General features: G+C 42.8%; 1 pseudogene across 1 annotated transcript in view; it reads right to left on the minus strand.

Annotated features, from left to right (window-relative positions):
- Nucleotides 1-9,786: 9,786 nt before the first annotated feature.
- Nucleotides 9,787-12,229, minus strand: part of LOC308559395 (small ribosomal subunit protein eS4 pseudogene) — a 36,155-nt pseudogene continuing 33,712 nt past the window's right edge. The window contains exon 2 of the transcript in view: nt 9,787-10,610. The product of the transcript in view is annotated as a small ribosomal subunit protein eS4 pseudogene (transcript). The remainder of the gene's footprint in view (nt 10,611-12,229) is intronic.

Here is a 12,229-nt window from a genome sequence, read left to right on the forward strand (position 1 = left end):
GAAGGAAAATATCTTCTTTTGAGCATTTGCTATGTCTCCAGCACCATGCTGGACATGAGGAAGCTAAATAGAAAACAAGAGAAAAAAGTAAGACTCTCAAGCATCTCAGAGCTGCTGCCCGCATCATGCGCTATCCTTCCCAGTTTACAGCTGAGAATCAGATGAAGAGGTTAAGCAATTTGCTTACGGTTGAGCAACTAAAACATCCAGAGCCAGGTTAGAATCCAGGAGATGAGTCTGTCCTTGGGCTCAAGTCCTCAGCAGAGTCCTGCCTCTCCTTGCCCTGCCCTGCCCCAGCAGGGTCCCTGGAAATCCTTCGGGCAGTTTGTTGGTGGGTGGCCTGGCTCGGGGAGCCTAGCTGAGCTCTGCAGGCCACATCCTGCCTCCCCTATGAGCACAATCCCATCCTCTCTTCCAAAAGTACAGCCGCGTGATATTGGGCTCTTCTTGGCTGGAGCTCAGGTGACTGATATGTTAACCTCTCAGCTCTCAGTTTCCTTTTCTGTAAAATGGGTATAATAATAGAATTAGTTTCATTGGTTTGTTGGGAGTCCTGCTGGAGAAAATAAAGCCTCTTAAAGTTTGCACGGCAAGTAGTTAGTGGTCAGCAAATAATAGGCATTGTAATTATTGCTCTTGTCCTCCCTGGGAGTGGCGGTCGGGCGGGGTGGGGGGGTGGGGGTGGGGTGTACGACCCGCTGGGCAGGAGATTGGGTCAATTCCAGGCTGAGTCTCCGTTGTCTCTTTTGAAATTTATGGGCAGGATCCGCACAGGGCAGGTCTCATGTACAAGAACCCAGCCGGCTACAAGGGGTTTGGGCTGTTGACAACTGTCCATCAGGCCGTCGTCAAGTGCAGGGATGATATCCCTAAAATACAGTCCAGTCGGAGGTGTGTGTAGGGCAAGGGGACCCCCAACGCGGGGCAGTCAATGAGGGACCGGTGGAACATGGGGAGGGCTCTGGGTGAGGCAGAGGGGCCACTGACTGTGCCAGGAAAGTGCAGGTTTAAGCTTTTGGAATCTTCTGTTGAAACCAGTTTCGCGGCTGGAAAGGGGACCTATCTGCCTCCTTAGGAGGCTCCTGCAAGTGCCTTCTTAGGTCGTTGGCGTTAGAACCCAGATGGACTCTGTGCATTGGAACTTTCACACTTTGAGAACTTAAAGGCGGCCGACCCAGCCACGCTTTTGGTGGGTGACCAGCCCCGTTTCTGCCCTCTCCCTCAGCTTGCTGCGCAAACCTGAGCTTTTCCCTGCGCGGGTTCTGGGAGCTGAAGCAGGGGCGGCGGGTGGGAAAGGGACAGAGGCCCAGGCCGTGAGGGATTTGGCCCTGAAAGTGTCGAGGTGCCCTGCTGAGAGCCCTCCATTCCCGAACTGGGGCGCGCGTCAGGACGCGGGAGCCGAGAGGGCCTCAGGCGGCAGAGGGGCTGGCGGCGGGCGCGGGGCAGGGCGCGGGGCGCGCAGAGCCTGCCCGGCTCCGGTTCTCCGCGCCCGAGCCCGGGGGGGCGGGGACTAGGCGCGGGGCCCGCCCGGCGCTGGGGCCCCGAGGAGGACCCCGCTGGCTTCTACCCGCTGCCAGGCTCACGACACCCGCGAAAACCCCTGAGGCCTTGCCGTCCCCCGCACAGCTCTGTCCCTTGGCCTTCGTAACCGTCTAGGGCCGGAGGATTTCTTTTGAAGAAAAAGGAAAGGAAAATAAACCTTAGCTTTTGACCCGATGGTCATTCTTCGTCCCTCGCTACCTTCGGTCCCGACTCCCCTCTTCTTTGACGAAACAAATGCAGAAGGTCCCAGAGGCGCTCCTGTCCCGCACACCAGGCGAGTCCCGGTGGGTCCCCACCGGGGGCACAGAGGCCGTCGAGGGCTCGTTGGAGCGGCCCTGGACCCACAGGCTTCAGGCCTTTTGCAGCCGCTTGACGGAGTCGGTTGCGCGCGAGTCGGAGGAGCTGGGTGTCGCGCGTCCCCGCCTGGAGCGAAGGGAGCGCCCGCAGCGTTGGCCCAGCGGCGGACGTGCCAACCTTGGGCCTCGCAGGGCGGGCACCCGGGGGCAGGGGCCCGCGGCAGAAAAGCGAAGCCTCCCCTGGGATGTCCGGAAGCACAAGGGTTCCTGAAAGTGTCCGCTCACCTTTCCAAAGGGCTGGACCAGGGGGGCGGGGTGGGGGGCGCGTCTACGATGTGCCACCGGTGTTTCTTGGATGCAGGGAATGTGTCTTTTTTTTTTCCCCCGGGAATGCACGGACTTCAGACGGCCCCGAGGTGCTCCGTTGTTTCAGGAAGGCAGATGCACCCACCCGAACCCCCAACCGCATGGCAAGGGGCCAGCAGAAGTTGGGAGTCTAGCTGCTTTTCTGAAGTTCATCACTAAATGGGGACTTTGACTATAAATGTTCAAGTCCCGTGAGAACACCTGCCTCTGGGGCACGCCCCCTCATCTCCCTCTCTCAGCCTTGTACCCCACCCTTAGTGGTTGAGTTGAGATCCTGGTCCCAAGTCCAGGCCAACACTAAGAAGAGCTGTAGTGAAACAGCGTGGGCCTGAGAGCGGCCTCGGGGTACCCCCTGGTCAAACCTGCAGCCCCCACCTCCACCTGAGTCCTTTATTTGCTGTGAGACCTTGGTCAAGTTACTTAACCTTCCTCAGTATCCTTCTTTGTATAATGGGGATAAATAGTGGTTCTCCTTCAATGAGGGGTCATAGGATTTCACTCACTATTTCATGTCACATAGAAAGCAGCGCCTTGATTCTGGGAGGCACTCTATAAAATGTCATTTTCCTTTATGCACAAATTAGGGCAAACTCAAGATCCTCTCTCTCTTACCCTAAAGGACAGGCAGAATAAGACCCAGTGGACTCAGGATCAGCAGACACGAGGCACTGTAGAGAAGTGGGTAGGCAAAGATAGGCTAAGGGGCTTGAAAATGCCAGCCAGGCTCTGGATGAGATGATTTGAGAATAACTATTTCTGCACTCCTATAACCCCAGATTCATAGGTTTCGGATTCATAGGTTTCTGCTCCCTTTGGTATGAAATATTATTTTTGAAAATATTAACCACCCCCACCTTAACCACCCAGGTGCCAATATTAACCACCTGGAAGGTGGCAGCATTAACCACCCTCACCTTCCAGAAACTCATTTCAAAGGGAGAAGAAAAACAATGAACAATTTCTCTTTGCATATGGCCCAGTGAAAAGAATGTGTGGGCTTAGAAGCAATCTGTCTCCTGGTTTCTGCCCCAGCATAAGGTCAGATCCACTAAACCCTCTGATTTTTCATTTCTTCATTTGTAAAATGGGGATGATGATAATAAAGCCTTTTAAAAGATCTTTGTGGAAGTGAAAGGAAATAATATATATTGAAGCACTTTGAACTGGCAACCCAGGAGGACAGAGTCAACAATTCACTAAAAACAGTAACAATAACCCGAAAACAAAACCTAAGCAAACAGGAGAAACCCAAAAGGACAGAGATTTCCAATGTAGAATAATTAGGGCTTATTTTCAATCAGGGTGAGAGGTCAATAGAAGGAAAGGTTCAGTCCAGACATGCAGTCCAGCATAAATTTCAGGGAGGTGTTTCAAGACACTCAGTTACAAGAAGGGACAACCCTGCCCAGGTTGCCACTTTAAAACTTAAAACATGTCTCCATCAAGCCTGGGGATGTTTCCTTGAAAACACATCTCAGTTTCTCCAGTATCAATGCAGGAAATTGTCACCTATTAGAGAAGGGCTGCAGATAAAACATGGTCAAAGCATGCTATAACTGAAGAGTTACTGAAGTGTACTTTAAAAATTGGGAGAAAATGTGGAACCATTTTTTTAATGCTATGAACTATAGAAGTCAATATTTGTATAACTTCTCATCTTACTGTCTCTTTGTCCTACATATATGTACATGTATTTTGCATGTATATGTGCAAATTTCCATTTTGTGTGAGGATTTTTAAAGTTAACGAAATCATTGAACTTTTTTATTCATAGTTTCCATTTACAATGAGAGATAACAAAGGTGTTTCCCCCCTCTGTTCTTCACAAAATCCCAACCTCTCCAACAAAATAGAATGTATCACCTCTATCTAATTTTGTAAAAGCTATTCAGTTTTTCTTTGGTTTGTGCTTTCCCTCTTAAAAATATGAACCAATCAATTATATTAGCCATATCGATTGATCATAACAGCTATTTTCCATTTCATAATGTAATTGTTCTTTAAACACTGACAATTTATTAGTTAAGGTGGTTAGGAAGGTTCTCTTGTTCATCTACAGTCCAAGTCCCCATTTAGTGATGAACTTTAGAAGAGGTGGTTAGGAAGGTTCTTTCTAGCCTCTCTTTTAAACAATGGTTGAAATAACCATGTAAATTCAAAGCCATTAGACTGTTAGTTTTCATGGTTTCAAATTCTATGACTCCTCAATTTTAAATATTTCCAAGGAGAAACTTTCACTTGCTCTGTGGTCCTGGAACTTACAATATGGACTATCGAGAGCAGCTTTGTTTTCTTTGCCAGACACAGGCTTTCAACAATGAAAATTTGATGTAATGGTTCACAGGGCTACTTAGCTATGTTGGGCTTGAGTGTTGACTGGAAAGGCTGTGCAGTCACACATTACTACAAACAAAACATGTCATCCTTCAACGATCTTAATGCTTTGTCCATTAAATGTACTCTCTCATGTAAATGGCAGTGTATTTAACTGGTAAACAGATGTTCTGCACTCTCATCTCAGAATTAGAAACCTGACGTCATGGTTTACTTTAAACTCTGGGTTTCTTTTTCCCCCTGAGTATTTTCCAGAGTCATTTCTGTTTTTGCTCCCCTCCCCTCCCACCCCACATCTGAATTTAGGGTCTATCTTATGGACCTCTACAAATATTCAAATATGACACATAAAAAAGATGTAGAACATAACACTAGAGCATGCCATATTTAAGGTAATTTGGCCTTAATACAGTCTGACTTTAACTGAGGGTATGGTTTCAATGAACTATACTGTATATCCCTTAGTTTAAAATACAAGAAACTCACTACATCAGCTCATCTCCTAGAAGATGGGATTTAAATGCCAGATGGATAGCTGGCCCTTTAATAGGCAAAAAAGTTTGGCTTTAAGTCAGTTGAGGAAATGTGAAATTTTTTTTGTAAGCTAGTCAGCCTACTCTCACTTAACTAGAATTTTAAAAAATTTGCATTAAGGTCATACATTTCCTTATAGTCATTACCATCTATTATTGATTATATTTTCTGATAAAGATTCCTATTCAGGTATGCTACATTGAAACTATTTGTCAAGAGTGTTTTGTGGATCCTACTACTTAAAGACAAGTGTTTATCTTGAGATCCTTGGCTGGTTATTGGACTACAGATGGTTGGATGGGGTTAGCATTAGTTCTCAGAATGATGAATTTACTGCCACTTTATCAAGAGATCTAAGACCCTCTTCCTCAAAGGCCTGCCGAATGTGGTACAATAGTAATAAGTAATCCAATAATTAATTTGAGAGTGGCTAACAGTGCCTTGCAGTAGGAGGTGCTCAACATCTAATGCTTTAGTAAGTTTATGAAATTCTCCATAATAATAGAATGTTTCAAAGTGTTAACAGATACCAAAAATATATTGTGGCTAAATGAAAAGGCTTGACAACACCTTTGTTGGTGAGGACCTGAAGCAATTGAAATGAAATCTTATACATTGCTGGTGGGAGTGTAAAATCATAAAACCACTTTGGAAAACTATTTGGCAGTTCTTTATAAAGTTAAACATGTAACTCTCTTATGACCCAGTCATCTCACTTCTAGATATTTACCCAACAGATATGAAAACACATGTCTATAAGTAGATTTAATAAGAATGTTTATAGCAATTTTATTCACAATAGTGAGAAATCAGAAATAACCCAAATATCTGTGAATAAAAGAATGGATACACAAATTGTGGCATGTTCGGATAATAGAGTACTACTCAGCGATATGAAGGAAAAAAACTACTAATAATAGCAACAACATGGCTGAATCTCACAGACATGATGCTAAAAGTTATTAGCAAAAGGAGCCAGACACACACAAAATCTATACGACAGGTTTTCTTTTTCATGAAGTGCTCTAACTGGTAAAGCTGATCAATGGTGATAGAAATCAGAATTGTGGCGCCTGTGGGACGGGACTTTGACTGAGAAGGGCAAATTCATTGACATGTGCACTTAACATCTGTACATTTCACTGTGTGTAAATTATATTTCTATTTAAAAATATCAAATAAAAATGAAATCATGAGTGCTTCAGCCAACCTCTTGCTTGGTGTGAGGCATACGATCAGAGACGCCTATTGTTCTAGCACAGCTGTTAAGGCAGCCTCAGCCATGAAGAGTTCTCCATGATTAGATTTTCTATATGTCGTTCGTGCTCAAAATTTTTCTTTCCTGAACTAATTGGCCAAGTAGGACCTGTAAAAACAGTCATTTAACAATTTAGCTACCTTCTAGCTGAAGGTCAAAAGCAAGTGATTTTTAGCCTTCCCTTGGATCAGCAGAAACCAGACAACATGAGGCATAAACACTAAAGGCACGGAGCTGAGAACAGGAGGCCTGAAAGTTCAGCTCAGTTGTGCTAGTATCCAGCTAGTGTTTGTCTTGCCATGGGCAAGGCATTTCACTTTTTTGATCTGCTTTTTTCTTTCCCAAATGAAGGAACTGTATAGAGCAGTCTCCGGGGCATCTGTCACATCTAACATTCTGAGACTGCAGAGCTTTATCTTTCCTACAGAACCTTCCCTGGAGCGGTCCAGAAAGTCCCAAACTGAATTTAACATCTTTTTCTCTAGACTTCTTCCTCTTCCTGTATTCTTGTTCTCAGTTTCTCAGCACCACCATCATCAATTCATTCATTCATTCATTCGATTCTTTTTGAGCACATAGGAGGTTCTAGGCACTGATCCTGATACTGGTGATACTGCAGTGAAGGAAAGAAAAAAATCCCTGCCCTGAAGAACCTCAGATATTCTAGTGGGGAGAGAAAGATGGTAATAGAATGATATAAAACATTATAAGAGCTGTAGAGAGAGATATAGGGGGAAAGCGAATAGGGAATGATGGTAAGGGTGATGTTCTAATTTTTGAAGGGTGTTCAGGAAAGGCCTCACTGGAGAAGTGACACTTTAGGTAGATACTTGGAGGTCGTCCCTGATCCCCCCTTTTTAAGATCCACCATGACCAGCCAATTGATGAGTCCTCCAATTTTACCATATAATATTTCTCAACTTTATTTTCTCCCCTAATTACTAATACTGAGGTTCAGGCCCCTATCATCTCCTCCCTGGGTTACTACAACAGTCTCCTAACTACTCTCTGTCTCCTGTCTTGTGTCCCCAAATCAGTTTTCTACAAAGCCATGTCAGAGAGAGTTATCTGAAAGACATATTTGACCATGCCATTCTCTTGCTTAAGACCCAACAATGGTTCCCTTCTTCTAACAAGGTAAAGCCCAGATGTCCTAACTAGTCATTTAAGCCTCTGATGGTCTGGATCCTGGTAGCTTCCCATTTTCTCACCCATATCAGTGATGATGTTTCTGTCCCAAAGTAGAATTGCCCCTTTTGTATGCAACACAACACCAGGATGCTGATCTCTCCCTTTGCATGCCAGTATAAATCTACTATTATTTTAAAAGCCATTTTATCAACCACTTCCTCCAGATGATTTCCAAATTCTGTGCCTTATCCCAGACAGGCTGGGTGGCCTTCCTCTGTGGTCCCATGACACTCTGCAAACATTTTTAAAAATCACTTTATTTGCTATGTCATTCCAAAATGGTCTAGGATGGTTCTGTTTCCCTCACTAGACAATGAACTTTCTGAGCATAAGACCATGTCTTATTAATTTTTGTAATCTTGACTGCAACCAAACAGTCAGTGACTTCATCTGTGTTCTGATTCTCCCATTCCCATCACCTCACTGATCTCAGTAACCCAACCATGCTGATTTATAACTTGTGACTGAAAGATAGATATGGGAAATAGTCCCATTTCAAGGCTGATTCTCAACTAAAGTTAATTATCAGAGAGTTACAGATTCTTAGACTTGGGAGAACAGTTCCAGGCAATATAATTCAACTCCCTACCTGATACTCGGAGGCCCTTCTGCAACATTTCTGTAAGTTGAAGGGTTATGGAGTCCTTCACATATGGTGTAATGGTGATGGGGTGTGTGGGGAATCCTCAGCTCACTGGAGGCTTCGTCTTTTTTACCCTTCTCTGTTTCAGGATGTTATGTGTGAAAATAAGAAAGCAGGAAGTTATTTGTATTAGAACACATATGTATTTACATACACATACACAGTGTAGGTTTAAGTCTGTAAATTGCTTAAGATGATGAACAGCAGGCTATTACTTAAAATGTTAAACATAAGTTAGGGACTGAGATTGTACCCAGAGAGAAAATTATTTGTAATTTGAAGTTAAAACCATCTGTCAAAGCAAAGGGCTCGGAGTAAAAAGCAAATGGGTAGGTAGATCCATAGATGAGTGGCAGGGGACAAGAACCACCAAGGTAAGGGACTGCCAACTGGAACTGGCAATCTGGCCACCAGTTTAACTCTACAACCAGAAGAGACTATAAGCCTTGAGTAAGCCATACCTCACTGCAGAAGCTCCAGGTACCATTTCTGCCTCAGAGTCTTGGGAGGAACCCTTTATGTATTGTGTAATATCCCAACTGAACTCAATGCTCTTGAGCTGCTTCAGGTTGTATTTCACCTACGAGTCAAGAGCTTCTATCTCCCTATATTCTTTTCCATTTGTTGGTCTTGTAGGAAATAGAGGTGTACTTGTGGGTGAGAGGAATATCAAACTTCTCAAGAATCAGAATTCTTTAAATTCTGCCTTTGCCTCTTGTTCTTAATCTTTAAGTAGTTTGGAGTAAAAACTGTCTCTTACAAAGGAAGGTATTAAGTGTTAAAAAGTGAAAAACTTTGTCCAGCAGTCATTTGGTCCATCTTAGTGTAGTCTGTTTGGTAGCTATTCTCCTGGTTGAGTTGAAATCTGTCTTTTCTATGGCTTCCACTCATCGATCCTAGTTCTAACCCAGGACCACATAGAACAAATTCAAATGATCTGCCACATTGCAGTCCTTGACTGTTTCGAGGCAGCTTGCTTATGTGGTCAGAAACCACTGAGCTCATGAATATCATGTGCCGAGCAGAGTGCTGGCCCATGGTAGCACCCATAAGTGGTAGCTGTTGTTATTAGTTGTATTATCACTGTTCTTTTGAGCCATTTCTTTTTTCATGAGCCAAGCCCTTTTAGGAAAGTGGTTCACACTGATGTCATGGAATTAAACAAACAAAAGTTCCAACTTGATTACATCAATACTTGATGAGGAAATGTTAGACACCAGGTGCAGGACAACTGGAGGTGTCTTTTTTTTTTACTCTCCACTACCTGTACCTTACCTTTATTAAGTGCCAAATTACCCTGGAAGACTTGCTCAAGTTATTTCCTCTTTGAATCTCTTTCCTCTCTTCCAAGAACTGACCATCCTATTTCTTCCCTTGAGTTGAGACTGAATACTGTATTTCTTTTTTATGTTCCTCCCACCCCCTCCCACCTTTATCTAGAATGCTGAACTCCTTTTGGTGTCTCTAATATCAAGCAGAATGCCTGGAACATAACATATGATAAATATTTATTAAAGAAATGACAATGGTTTTGGGTATCAAGTTATACAATATTTTATGTATTTATTTATTTATGCTATATTATCTTTAATTAAATACAAAACCTCTTCCGATCATGCCACCTAGAAATCAGTTAACCCACTGCTCTGTTTGGCTACCAGTCTTTTGTCTCTCTCTTCAGCGATGGTGAGGTGCATATCTTTTCCTCAGGGAAGAGAAACACATGTCTTGTTGCCTTTACCAAGAACGAAAATGCTGGAGCACCAGGTGGCAAAGCTGTTGCCATTGGCATCTTTCACATGAACCGCATCAAAAGAACCAGGGTGTCTCTCCCTGTTTGTGATCACACCAATTCTTCCCAGATTAGTACCTCTGGGCACCATATACAGGTTACCAGTGTCAAAGCTGATGAAGATGGCAATCTTGCCAGTCTCCAGATAAATCTGAATGGTGTCATTCACCTTGATGAGTAGCAGATGGTGTGGATATCAGGGGTCACCAGGTGATGGATTCTTTTTATGCCCACAAAGATCTTTTTCACTTTGTACAACTTGTACTTGGCCTCCTTAGGTGTAAAATGATGGACAGCAAAGCCATCCCTGTGGTGTCATGTATTACACAGAAATTTTCTACAGTCTTGTCAATGCTGATGATGTCCATAAAACCAGCGGGGTAGGTTATATCAGTTTGGGCCTTGTCATAAATCTTGATGAACTGTTGTATGCAGATGTTCTTTATTTCATCTCTTATTAGGGCATATGTAAGTCTATTCCTTAGGAAAATAGTGAGAAGGAGACATTCTCTCGGCTCATAGAAACCAGTAAATGGACAACTAGCAAACACACTGGTCAGTTTGCCCAGCAGCCAATGCTTTGGAGCTGCTACACGTTACAGATGCTTCTTGAGACCCAGCACCGTTGTTGCACACAAAGAAGGCTGCCTTCTTCTGGTGCATGGAAAAAATAGCTAGGTTATAGAATTTTTGGAGCTGGATGGAAGTTTCAAAGATTTTTCTGTGCTTCATTTATCCATTTCGGTGGTTCTCAACCTTGACTTTGTATTGGAAAGTATTTGGGAGTTTTAAAAAATCCTGAGGACGGAGTGCTAGCCACAAAGATTCTAATATCATTGATCTGGGGTGCAGCCTGGGCACCAAGATTTTGAGTATCATGTCTTGGGTTGCTGATTGCACTGTACAACCAAAATAGTCCCTTTTTTGTGGATGAGGGAACTGACTTCCAGAGAGGTCATGTGTTCTGCCCATGTCACATGGGAGTGAAAAGAAACAAAGAACTCAAGCCTCCTGACATCTGTTATTACACACCATTTGAAAAATATCAGTAGTATTATTCATTTTTGCCTCAAATGGAGACACCCCTCTCCACTGGTCTTCAGTTCTTTTAGTCCAGTATTTATAGCTGAAGCTATTTGCTATTTAAATTCAATTCACCAAAATTTAATGCTTAATCACATGAACAACACTTCTGGTTTCTATTAGCTTTCTATCTTTGTACATTAGAGACTTTAGTAATAGCTCTGATGATTTATGTCATAAGCAAAGAATGTGCTTAACTCTTGACATTAAAGAAAAAGTGGCTAAATGACCTTCTATAGCTTCCAGTTTAAAAAGAAAGAAAAACATCAACCATAGATTTGCTTAAATTCTTATACTTGATTATTTGAAATTCTAGCATATCATATGTAAGCTTTTTAATTTAATAAATATTTATATTAGTTCTTATAATATGCATATGTACACTGCTATCTACTGAGAGGATTAAAAATAGATATGGTTCTTTTTTCTAAGAACTTCCACACACATAAAATATATATATCTATATATTTAAAGGAAGTCATCTATTTACTAATCTATTCAATTATTCACTCAAAAAATATTTGCCTCTAGTGTTTCTGTTGTAGTAATGCAGTGGGAACTCAGAGTTGAATAAAAATTGGCTCCTGTCCTAAATAAAGGACAATATAGTGGAAGAAAGAGACATGTTCATGTCTTACTAGGGGGTTAGAGAAGGCTTTCCGAGAGAGGTGGGCTTCCTTTCCCTCCCACCAGCAGAAGGAAGCCCTGATTATCTATAAGAAGATGTTTGAAGGGTATAGAATTTCAACAGATGGTATAAGAAGTTCATTCAACTTGAGGAAACATGAAATATGCTGGGCAAAGGCATGCAGGTGCAAAAGTACTTTGGAGAACAGGTTAGGGGTAGGTTGAGTAATATAGCAGATGTTGAAACTGAAATTGGAAAAAATTGGCTAGGATCAGAAAGGACAAAGGATATCATTATAGGTAAGAATGATTAGAGAAGACTTTATGGAGAAAAAGGAAGTACTTAAACAGGACTTTGAAGGATGGATAGGATTCGATAGGCAGCTTGCAGGTGGAAAAAATACCAGAGGCAGAGAGGACTTTGGAGTTGATCAGGAGCCTTGTGTTTTTAGGGGGCAAAGGAATGGATCTATTTTGGAAACGAAGTATCCAACATTGTATCACATTCTTTCCTGCTTTAGGCTTTTCACATGGACTATATGTCCTCTGCTAAGAATCCTCTT

This window comes from Miniopterus schreibersii, assembly GCF_964146895.1.
Source record: "Miniopterus schreibersii genome assembly, chromosome: 7".
In the NCBI taxonomy this organism is placed as follows: Eukaryota; Metazoa; Chordata; class Mammalia; order Chiroptera; family Miniopteridae; genus Miniopterus; species Miniopterus schreibersii.